Raw genomic sequence first — 12,621 nt, forward strand, 5'->3', positions numbered from 1 at the left:
AATGGCTCATTCAGATGGATATAACAAAAGTCCTCAGCACATTTAATCCTTTGTGCGTGCTTTCTTAATTAGATGATGTCTTAATGGGTTATTTGCACAGGTTCAGCAGGTGTGAAGGCCAAACAACCCTTTAGTGAATGAGGTTCTTACTGTGCACAAATATCTACAGAGCCACACAAGTATATCAGCAGAACAATGATACGAAGAGTTATAATTTACACCTTATCAGATTACAATACTGGGAAGCAGTTACTGCAGCTACTGCTGCTACTGCTGAATTAGATGCCAAACTTTGCCACCCTTATCAGCTGTTTACAATGCCAGTAAACATGAGTTGTTGCCTCTACTTCACCTTTATAACCATCACCCTCATCATCATCCGGAAATAAAATGACTGACACGAAGACACAAGCTGTATGTGGGTGAGAAAACAGCAGCTGATTACATGCACCGCCATCTTTTCTTTTCAAGTTTTACTTTGTAGCTCTCAACACTGCTGCCTTAAACTTCACTTTCAGGTTATCCAAAGCATGTTTGCTGGATGAATCTGGGGGTGTTCAACCAACCTGTCACCATCTGAGGGACAGTAATTCTGTGTTTACACAAATAACAGGTATCTGAAGTGATGGCAGGAGTATCACCCTTCTCTTCAAACTGACTTAAAAAAAAAAACATCTGTCTGGCAGCCCATCTAGCCAGACCAAATGACCAAATGACCAAAAATCAATCAATTCTTTGAAGTTGAAGAGACATCCCGACTTGAGCTTCCCAATATCTCAAAAGTCTGAATTTAAAGGGAAATTAAATATAAACAAGCAAGGTTTTGTCCTTCATCAACAACTTTGAACAGTTGGATGGCTGTCTGTGTTTAATGGGGATGCTCTGAAATAAGTTTGCAAAGCATAAGCTAGCTGCCAGCTAAGTTTGTCTCAAAGTCCCTACAAAGGCTCCTTGAGAGATCTTGAAAAAGCCTTTCTTCTAGATATGCCTGGTCGTGATCCACAATCGAAAATGAGATTATCACAGCCAAAATAGGTTAATTTTTAATACTATTTCCAGTATCCACGGTCAGGTCATCCAGGACCGGATTGATTTTGTGTCAAGTAGAAGTCTCTATGAAAACACCTCGCTGGATGGGAAAGTTTGGCTGTGAGACAAGGAATCTGTCTTCTTTCTCTGCTGAAAATGAATCCTTGGATTTATTTTGTAGTAATGGTGGACACTGGAGCTAAACTGGCAAAAAGAAAAAGGAAAGGAGAACATAAGAAAGCTAAATAGGAGAGCGATAGAGCAAAGGCTAAAACAGGCTAAGCTATTTGTGATCATGTTCATTCCAACCCACAGTCAGCAGTCATTCTGCAGTGGTCTGTTTAAACTTGAGAGTCTGTCAGTAAAATGAAGAGCGAGGTTACATTAGCTCTGCTTGGTAGATGAGAACATGAAGGACATAACCAGGTTTCACTAACGTTACAAGTTACCGACACGTCTCAGAGCAATGAGCTGTGAGTTGCGCGAAATATAGCCGGCCATTAAACTACAGTACAAACTGAGTTTCCAAAGTTTGCTTGTTGTCACATTTCAAACAGTAACACTATGTAACTATTGGGGATGGGTACGGAATTAGGTAATTTTAAAGGTATCAACTGAATTTTGTCAAAAGTACCGGGTACCAATTCAGGTAAAATCAAAAGGAACCATGTTTAGGTACCTGAATGCATCCTTGTGACTGTGAGGGAGTGGAAGAGTAGGAGATTTTCCATGCTGGACATGAACACAGCATTACATGGTTATATATTGAAGAATAAATATGTTAAATTAAAAGAATTAACATTTTATTATTAAACAAGTGAAATTTTTTACCACATACGCACACAAAAGTACCGAATATTGGTACCGCTAAGTACTGATACTGATTGCCAAGTACCCGGAAACAGCACCGTATCGTTTCAAATGTGAAAGCTACCAATCCCAATACATTACCTCGTCTCTTTGTACCCAGGACAAAATTGTCTTGAAAAAAGAAAAGAAATGTTAAAAGGATCTGCTTTCCATTCACTTGCTTCAAAACAAACGCACGCCTTGCAAAGAGTCAGATCTTCACAGCAGTAGGTGCTATCTCTTGAAGGAGCTGTGAGAAGTTTAAAAATGATTTTGAAAAAGTCTCTCTTCTAGATATATGCCTGAGTGTAATCCACACTTTACACTGATATTATCAGTGCCTTATTACTGGTTACAGGTTATTTTAAATTGCTACTTCTTAGCTTCCAGTTCAGGTTGTCCAGGACTAGACTGATCTGTGGCACGTCTAGGTCTCTATGACAACACTACACTGGCTGACAAAGTTTAGTAGGGAGAAGAGATAAAACACAGATATCTGTGTTTTCTCTGCTAAAAACGATTTCTGTGATTTATTTTGTAGTGATGGTGGACACAGGAGCATAACTGCTGAACAGAAAAAGGACAGAAGAGCAGAAAAAAGCTAAACAGGAGACAATTATCACTCCATAACACAGGGGCTAAACTGTCAGTGATAATGTTCATTCCAGCCCACAGTCAGCAGTTATTCTGCAGTGGTCTGTTCAAACTTGAGAGTCTATCAATAAAATGAAGAGTGAGGTTACGTTAGCTCTGCTTGGTAGATGACTGGCAGGACATAGCTGACCAGGATTTACTAGCGTTACACATTGCGGTCATGTCTTAGAGCACTGAACTGTCAGCTGTGCAAAATATAAACGGCTACTAAACTACTTACAAACTGACAGTGTTAACTTGTTGTCACGTTAGCCTACAGATACGTTGGAGAACCAGGCTAACATATAGTTAGCTGCTACAACGTTTGCTTGATGTCACGTTTTAAACTGTAACGCTACGTAACTGTACTAAAATACTTCACCACTTCACCTCGGCGTGTTGTATCCAGTTAAAAGCTGTCTTGATCAAAGAAAATTTGTTTTGATCAGCTCTCCATTCAATTCCAAAACAAACACAAACACATGCCTCAATAAAGGTAATTTACAACAGTGTGCCTCCACCAAAAGGTGGCGAGGGAGTGCAATCAAAACGGATCCTCATACCATCTTTAAGGGAAACGGAGCCTTCATCACAGAAGAACACTAGCTTTTCCAGATAGTCCTTGCAGCACCTTCAACTGGTACCAGTGTAGTGGTGGGAAAAAACTGCCTTGGGATTTATTTTGGATTCAGAACAAACATGTTGCAAACATGGCAGCTCTTCCAAATAAAGCCTGTGCTGACCACCATTTACTGTAGGCAGTATAGTCAGTGTTGATATGTATTGTTGCAAGCCTGCTTCAAAAACTCTTGACTTTCTCTTTAAGGACTATTTCCAAGTGCAAATATTATGCTTTGGCTTTTTATGATACTGTGATTCAAGGCTCTTTGGCATTTGTGAAGTACTATGATGGTGCAAACTGCTGAGTTAAGCTCAGTGCCAGCAGAATAACAGAAAAAAAGATAAACACAGAAACTGGACAGCCACAGGAGTCGACAGGAGAAAAAGAAAGCAAAAGACAAGAAGGGAAAAAAGCCCCACACCAGTAACAGACTTGTACACTTGGGAAACCTTTCTGAACTGCGGCTTTTCTTTTTCTGTAACTGAACACATCATTATCTATAAAAACTTGAAATTCAAGCCCAGACACAGGGGCAAATATAAAAAAAATCCTGCTGGAGAGACAGACAAAGAGAGAAAGGGGAAGACCGACAGCTCTGGAAGGGGCTGATGTTTGTGAAGGGGAACATGAAGTGGCAGACTGAGGATTCTGTGTCAGGGTTGGGTTGGGTTTCTAGCTTCAGCGTTGTCAACACTTTCACTCCTTTCGCCTGGCTTTGTGTTGTTCTGCAGCCCACCATGCATCGGGCAGGATGAGGTTCACCCTCAGAACAGGAGCTGGCGAGGCCCCCGTGCCAAAACCACTCTGACTTTACAACGCATGGAACCTGTGAACATGACACCAGCGCTGGATGGAAAACAGCATGCAGGAACAATTCTGTCACGGCCCGGGCCATCTGAAATGAATGTTCTCACCCCACATTGCTTGATCTTGCTGATCCATCCCCTTACTCCTGCCAGGTTTAGATTTCCCCCCCTCACAAACACATTTGGTCACACATGAACCCCCTGGATCAAAGCCTAATAAATCTACAATGCTTCTCTTTTGACTCGGTGTTTACCTTATGTAGGCCAACTTGCCATGTGTGCATTTGGGAGATATCCGCTCGAGAGACAGCACAAGAAGTAAACGAATCAGGAGATCAAAGCTGTCGGGTGTGGACGTAATGAGAGAAAGAGCCGGGTGAGAAGATATGAAGGAATATTTCTGAGAGTAATACTGAAGGAGCGAGAACATGTGTGCTTGTTTAAAGCTGGTGTGGGAAGCCGATAGGAGTGTTGTATCAGGGTGAGCGGGAACCGAGTCTGGGGCTGCTAGTGTTTAGCCTTAGCAGCGTTTGATGACAGCTAGCTGATCTTGAATGTGGCTATCAGCTGCTCATACTGCTGCTACAGCCTGAGTAAGAGACAGAGGACTGCTGGACATGGGCTGATGGACAGATGTGGAAAGAGAGGGAATCTAAATCTGAACTACAGTACATCAAATCATGAACTTCCTTGACTTTAAAGTACTTTGACATCTAGAGAAATTCACATCTTTCTTGCTAAGGCTGGAGAAAACACTCTCATGTAAATAAAGCTTAGACTGCACTAAGACCTAAACGAAGCCGACACCATCAGTGCAGAACTGACCAATACGGACAAACAGGTGCACATGCGTTGCTAAGTTCCTATCCCCTTTACAGACCAGACTGTCACATGTCTGATGTCTTTACAATCAGTGGAGTCGCCCCCTGCTGGCCTTTTGAAAGTTTAGTTTATCATTGATTGTGCAATCAAGCAGGGCTGCAGCGAATATTTTAGTATTCTACTGAAAATCCCATCGATTAATCGAGTAATCGGATAAAGTACATTTTTGTTTAGTTAAAGAGCAGTTATTTTTCAAATATTTTTTTTTCTCTTCGAGAAATAGAATTTTCTGATACAGCATGTCAATAAGAGCACTTGCTTTGGTAGCTCCAAAATTTGTAAACACTCTTTGACACATTTTTTTGTGCCTTGTACATATCATCAAATGTTGCGGATCCAAATGGCACCCGTTTCGTAGAATGACCCATTAGTTTCCAAACTCCAGAAAAGAAGTTAGATTTGTTGCTAGTTGCTATTTTGTATAAGAGTTAGCTTGAGGGGTCTGAAAACTCCCTTAATATGGCCTCAGTTGTATTTGAAATACCACTCTTTGATCTTTTTTAAAATTAAACGATTCCTCGAGGCGGAGAAAATTACTTGAGTAATTTTTGTAATCGAGTACCTCGAATCATTCAAGGAATCGTTTCAGCTCTACAATCAAGTAACGTGTAGTTCTGAGACAGAGGCAGTGCTTCTGAAACACAAGCTTATTCATAATATTAAAACTAGTGACATTATATCCTATGTTTTGTTTTCTCATCCAAAACTTATGTGAAATAAAGCAGTTGAAACAGAAAAAGAATTAGTGGGTTTTAAGAAATGTTTGATTTCTTCTTCAGAATCGTAACAGAACATGGTCCAGTGACACAGCTACAAAATAAAGACACATGATGTTCTAATTATCACTGTTTAACGAAGAAAAGCACTGATGCTTTTGTAGTCTTTGCGCTTTTTCCAGGAGTTTGATTCACTTTTGATATCAGAGTTTTTGATGACCTGACAACAGTTTTTATCCTGTCAGGTTTCTATATGGACTGGTGACGGCTTGCTGGAGGAGATTCAGTTGAAAAAATTGTTTGGTCTGCAACCATAAGAAATCCAGCACATACATACAGGAACAAATTAACTAACCCTAAAAATTTTCCTTTTCCTTCATTCCAACACTGAGATGATTCATATCTTCACATAGTTTTCACACTTTGGCATAAACGTCTAACCAACTTAAATCAACTTGATCTTCACTGTTTAACTGTAAGTTTAAAGATGCATTTGATCAGTTTATTGCACACAGCTGGTCCTCTCACTGTAGAGTCATTCTCATTTTCAATAATATAGACAATACAGACAAATGCTGCCTTTCGCATACCTTGCATATTGTTCTTAACTATACAGTGTTGTTTTTTCTATTTATTCTTACTTTTTAACTTACTGTCTATGATGTAATCCATGAGTTAGTCAGACTAACCTATACATGTATGTTTTTATTTATTCATTTTTTTATTGTTTGCTTGTTTCTGTTGATGTATGTACTACGGCTGCAAAACAAATTGCCCCTTGGGGACAATAAAGATTTTCTAATTCTAAATCTAATTCATTATAGGGTTATAGGAACCTTCAACAAAGATGCAAACAGTACTTTTTGAACACCATCCACATCCTGCCAAGACCAAAAGTAGACCCCTGCTTGCAGTGTTTTTCTTACAAAGAGCCTGTATGAAGTGAAACATTTAAGCTTTCAATACTTGATGCCATTTTTTAAGCTTGGATATTTTATGGTCAAGAGAAAAGAATTCTATTGCCTGAATGTAGTCTGTTGTTTTAGGACTCGTGTGGCTATTCGATTAGAGTAGTCGTTTTGGTCTACACCTCATTCTGCAGCCCATAAAGAGCAAAGCCTCAGTGTGCATGTGTAAGCCCTGCATGGAATAACAATGACACCAGAATGGTCGTGGTAGTAGAAGGAAAATAAAACTATAATTGAAAACCAAACGTCTTCTGGGGAAATATGAAATGCTTTTGATTATCCTCACAGTTTGAAACCCTGCAGACAGAACCCCTTTTTCCCTTTCTGACTTTTTAACATTCACATGCAGACGTTAACATATACAAACACACACAGACACACACAGGTCTCCGTTCATGTTGACCACCCAGCCGGTGCCCTCTGGCCCACACCTCTCACCTCGCTCAGGGGCGCTATAGCTGAGGAAAACTACACCATTTACTTCCTTCCTTTCCTCCCTCCCCTTCTCCTTCACTTTTCCTCTCTGTCTCCCTCTCCTAGAGCTTCCATTCATGTTGTAACAACTCATAAAGGGAGGAGACTTTGACCCCTTCAGAAACAAAGTTCCTGATCTCATTTGTTCATCTGCGCTGTGTAGGAGGGTTAAGCAAATTTAGACACTATCTTTAGACACTATTTAGACACATATGACTTCCTGTTTAAAGGTCCTTAATAAAAGTAAACCCTGCTAAAGGATATTGGTAGAGTTAACTACTGACTGGGATTACCATTGCAAGGCTGGATGGCTTGCAATGGCCTGACCTTTAGAGGCAAATTGAAGGCAGGAAGTACACCCTGAATCAAAGGTTTTGTAAAGGCTTCGGTTTGTTGCCAAAAACAATCATCATTTCTATGACACCAACTCAGATTTTTAAATCAGTTATTCATTTCAATCTTTTCTTCCAGCTGTGGTCAACTTGTATAATCACTAGAGCTGAAACGATTCCTCGAATTATTTGAGGTATTCGATTACAAAAAATACTCAAGTAATTTTCTCCGCCTCAAGGAATTGTTTAATTTTAAAAAAGATCAAGGAGTGGTATTTCAAATAGAGCTGAGGCCATATTAAGAGAGTTTTCAGACCCCTCAAGCTACCTCTTATACAAAATAGCAACTAGCAACAAATCTAGCTTCTTTTCTGGAGTTTGGAGACTAATGGGTCATTCTACGAAACAGGGGCCATTTGGGTCCGCAACATTTGATGAGATGTACAAGGCACAAAAAATGTGTCAAAGTGTGTTTACAAATTTTGGAGCTACCAAAGCAAGTGCTCATATTGACATGCTGTACCAGAAAAATCTATTTCTTAAAGAGAAAAATTTTCATTTGAAAAATAACTGCTCTTTAACTAAACAAAAATGTATTTTATCCGATTACTCGATTAATCAATGGGATTTTCAGTAGAGTAGTAGTTTACTGTATATAGTTTACTGTATATAGTTTTCTAAATACAGAAATGTCATGGCTGTATCCCTCAAAAATGTAAATATAAAAAACATGAAGACGTGTCTGAATCATAATGTTTTTGTTCACGCTTTATGCAGGATTTCTGCAAACACATTAGTGGAAGGAAAAAGGGCTTTGAGACTTGTTAAAAATGCACTATGAAAGTGTAACTCCCCAGAATGTATCTACTTTTCTTGATCCCTCCACTTCACAGGCACTATTAAGACACTGTGAAACTTGACTGAATCAACCCTGAATCAGAAGCAGGTCAAATTTGATATGATGTGCACAGCTTGCAAACAGCTGATGACGTGTATTGCTTCTTAAATGTCAGTACATGTTTTTCATGCACAATATTTTCTGCGTTAGTCTTATCTCGATGTGCATGTGTGTATTTGTAGATCATCTCCACTGTGCATGTGTTCATGTGGGGGCAGCTCCCACCACAGCACTCTTTATAAACACATCAGTTGGACTGACAGTGCACAGCAGGAGGGAGAGGGAACCTTAAGACAGCCTGGGACAGAGGCCTCATAAAAAATCACTTCTAATTTATTTCCCCCCAAATTGGAAAGTGCACGCTCACACCTGACTAAATCATCACGCGTCAACTGGAGTCGGCCCCCCACTGCACGCTGGTGAAACCCGATCTCAGTTTTGCCGCACAGGCCCAAGCCAGGCCTGGCAGAGAAAACACAGTGTCACACTGCATACATACACAGTCCATAATGGTTTTTGCAGATGTGCTGCTCCTGATAGCCCCACTAAAGCCCTATCCTCACCCCTAACTCCCCCCTGTCCGCTCAATCTGACCCGACTGGCCAGCAGGGCTGCATGCAATATTTCATTACAACCCTTTTTTTGAGGATCATGTGGCCTCCACATGCCCTTTTGCTCTTTCCCACCAACTCCTCTTTGCTCGTATTCCGTTTTTGTTTCCCAATTTAATTTCCCAAACTACTCCTGGACTTATTTCCCTATTCGGTTTCATCATTCATGCTGGTACAGGGACTTAGCTCATCAGATGGAAGAAAGCCTTTTCATTTTTTCCTCTCTATGATTCTGTTTATTTATTGCGCTGACATCTCTCAATTTCTTCCAAGTAATTCACTCACCCAACAATACAGAGCAATTCTGAAGTGAACAAACGCTACAGAAAGAGCAATAGGGATGGCCAGTTGGACTGGAGAAGACCAGCAAGCGCATATACCTGTGAGTAAGACTAATGAAAGACTAACGAAATTCATCAATGTCATATGGGAGGTCTGCAACGAAAAGGAGTCTGCCAATCACTTCAAAAGGGATGTGCCAAGTCTACTCGCCAGTTTCAGAATGTGTTTCAAATTTGTTCTTGAATTAAACAATCAACTATGAATGCTTTGAGATAATTCCCAGTATTTCTTGTGAACCGTTTACTGTCGCCCTTCTTTCCTACACTATTTCCATCCACTAGATTTCCATTCCCCTGTATCTCAACTGATTTACAATACAGTCCCACTCACATTCACCCACACACTAAACCTTTGATACACCTGTGTGTTCGCGGAACAAGATACACAGCTCAGGTACAGTCTATCAAAACCAACCGCAGGTTGACAAAACATACCTCTCCAAACAATATATAAAACGTAAGTTTAAGCTCCCTCTAACGTTAGCACTGCTGCAGTTAGCTAGCTGCATCAATACCTTACCGGTGTCACCAGAGGCCTCCTCTTCTCTTCTGGACTCGGCTGCTTCTCATTTCTCCAGACCGTTATTTCCTCATCCTTTGTACAAAAATATGACAAAATACTGTAAATGTGGCTAAAATATTAGCCTCCATCTGGCGTAATTTCACCGGACACTAGCGTTAACGCTTTGATGACGTCACTGCCGAGTGACCGGTTTAAAAAGTTTTATGTCAGGTTATTCCAACAGTACGCTTTTGGCTCCAATACAACGTCTCAACAGCGCCATAGGTTTTAGGAGCACATCCCAGGACAACTCCCGCAGCCGTGATAGTTGTGGCTATAGTTACAGTAAGAGCTGGGATTGTACAGAAGCAAGGGTAACATCATGGGCGAAAAAATGCGCTACTAGCAACCACTTGGTGGCGCTGTTGCAAACAACAAGGGTCTTAGATTTGTGGTCTTTTCGTTTGCCAGAGCCGCTAAATCTAACCTTCCCGACTGTACAAAAAGCAGCACTCATCTGAAATGCTCATAGTTATTAGTTTGCTTCTCAGAATTTCCACTCCATCGGTTTTAAGGACTTTTTGTACATGCTGAATGTCATTTTCTTTATAATTCTGAGCTAAACATTGTTTAAACAGTAATCAATAGTAGCTTAGCCCTACCTAAATCATCCAGATCAGAAATGAATAATGTGAAAAGGAAGAAGAAGTTTCTAAAAATTTCAAATAATAAAAAGTTGAATGAATGAAATATACATTTAGGTAAGGCTAACAATGAGCAGTTATTTCAAAGCTACAATCTTGGGAAGTAATCTTTGGTTGTAAACAAAACCTCATTACTTAAAACGGCAAACAAGATCATCCCCAAGAGGACTGTTTTTCACTCATTCATTCATTCATTCATTCATTCATTCATTCATTCATTCATTCATTCATTCATTCATTCATTTTCTATTGCTTATTCTGTTCAGGGCTATGGGTGGCTGGAGCCTACCCCAGCTGTCTTTGGGTGGAAGGCAGGGTACACTCTGTAGTGGTTGACACACAGAGACAGACAACCTTTCATGCACACCCACACCTACGAGACATTTAGAATCACCAGTTAACCAGGTGAGCATGTACTTAGGCTGTGGGAAGCCTAAGTACCTGAAAAGAACCCACACATGCACAGGGAGCAAACTCCACACAGAAATGTCTAACTTGCCTAAAATGAGATTTAAACTGATGACCTTCTTGCTATGAGGCAACAGTGCTAACCACTGTACCACCGTAGATTGCTATTGCAACACTGAAAATGTTTAAGGTCTGTCAACTCTACCACAGGGTCAGGTCAGACATGGGAATTAACAGCACCCTCCTCAGAAGTGTCTTTGTGTACAAATTCCATGGCCAACAGTCACAGTGACTCATGTGTTTTACTGTTAAAAAAGCATGATGAGATTTGTCTTCACATATACAACTTGTGCATGCACAGATCGAGATATGCAGAGAAAGGGCATTCCACTTCATCTTCAAAGAATGCTAGCAACAGAACAAACTGAAAGTTGGTTGCAAAAGCTTTGAACTAAAAATTAGGAGTAACTACATGCTTTGTATGGTTTGATTACACAAGCTGTTTCACTGTGCAAAAAGTAAAAAGGTTGTAGATTTATGAATGACTCTGTTACATGGGAGACAGTTTGTGTTTGAGGGGATCATTCTTACAAGTTTGAAGGATGAGTTAAAACAAGCTTTGGTGTCCAAGTTAACTTGAAATAAATAGTTGGTAACTGATGGTTTTCTTCTCCAAAAAAAACTACTCTTTTTACTGACTCATCAGCGTCTAAATACGCAACAGGGCTGACTGACCAGTCATGCGAATGCATTCCAAACACTGCTGTGACCTCCACCTTCCCACCACAAATACTGTTCCCCCTCATCATCTAATCAAGACTGTGGCCGAGAAGATCTATCCCAAGCACAACAAATCCCAGCATGCAGTGTAAAAACAAAGCATTGCTCAAGAGACCCGAAAAACAAAACATGCAAAATGAACTGTGTCACTGTGTCATGTGCACTCCCACGGATGTTTGACAGTAAATAAAAAGGCTTACTAACAGAGAGAGGTTTTACCAACATTATTTTAACATAAAAGTACAAACACAAGCAGACAAATACACTGTATAACAACAAACATCATAATGGTGTGGTTTTGGAATGTGTTTTTATTTTTTTATTTTTTTTTATTTTTTTTCCCAATGCACGTAGAGAACAAGATGATCAAATGTTGAGTTCACCAAGAAACTGTTTAGAAACTCACCCTGAGGTTTCAGGGTCAAAAACAGAGGGTAGTGTGGCTGAGGAGCACAGAACAGGGGCACACTGCTGTTTGTCCCTCTATGAATTTCCCCTCTGGAGATCAATAAAGGATTATCTTATCTTATGATGATTTCTGTTTCCCAATTTCAACTTGTTTTATAATTACATTTTTCTTTAGGCCTATGTGTTTCCATTGGCAATGTATTGAACAAATTTCAAGGCAACCTATTGGTCATATTACTCTTTGATCCTGGAACAAAAGCAAAAATTGGGTCTTTGTTTGGTTGCAAAAAAACAAAAAACATGGGTATCCATTGCTAACTGTAGTCCCATACTACCATAAATACTACCAATGTAACTTTAAGGAACCCTGGGGTGGCCAGTATGACAGATACCCATACCCCCCCCCCCCCCCCCCCCCCCAAAAAAATAAAAAAAATTAAAAAAATTAATTAAATTAAATTAAATTAAATTAAATTAAATTAAAACTAAAATTAAATTAAATTAAATTAAATTAAATTATTAAATTAAATTAAATTAAATTAAATTAAATTAAATTAAATTAAATTAAATTAAATTAAATTCTATTTTCTTGTGTGTTTGTTTCTTCTATTTGTGATTATTCTTCTCTCTAAGGTCCACTTCCTGGTTGGGGGTGTCA

At 39.6% G+C, this 12,621-nt stretch overlaps 1 long non-coding RNA gene across 1 annotated transcript in view; it reads right to left on the reverse strand.

Annotated features, from left to right (window-relative positions):
* LOC141789221 (uncharacterized) overlaps window positions 1-9,833 on the reverse strand; it is a 64,896-nt gene extending 55,063 nt beyond the window's left edge. The window contains exon 1 of the long non-coding RNA XR_012598186.1: window positions 9,682-9,833. This is a non-coding gene — a long non-coding RNA (uncharacterized LOC141789221). The remainder of the gene's footprint in view (window positions 1-9,681) is intronic.
* Window positions 9,834-12,621: the final 2,788 nt, after the last annotated feature.

The sequence above is a fragment of the Halichoeres trimaculatus genome, unplaced genomic scaffold (genome assembly GCF_033239565.1).
Source record: "Halichoeres trimaculatus isolate MK-OKI-2021-1 unplaced genomic scaffold, fHalTri1.1 fHalTri1_scaffold_4, whole genome shotgun sequence".
Classification (NCBI taxonomy): Eukaryota; Metazoa; Chordata; class Actinopteri; order Labriformes; family Labridae; genus Halichoeres; species Halichoeres trimaculatus.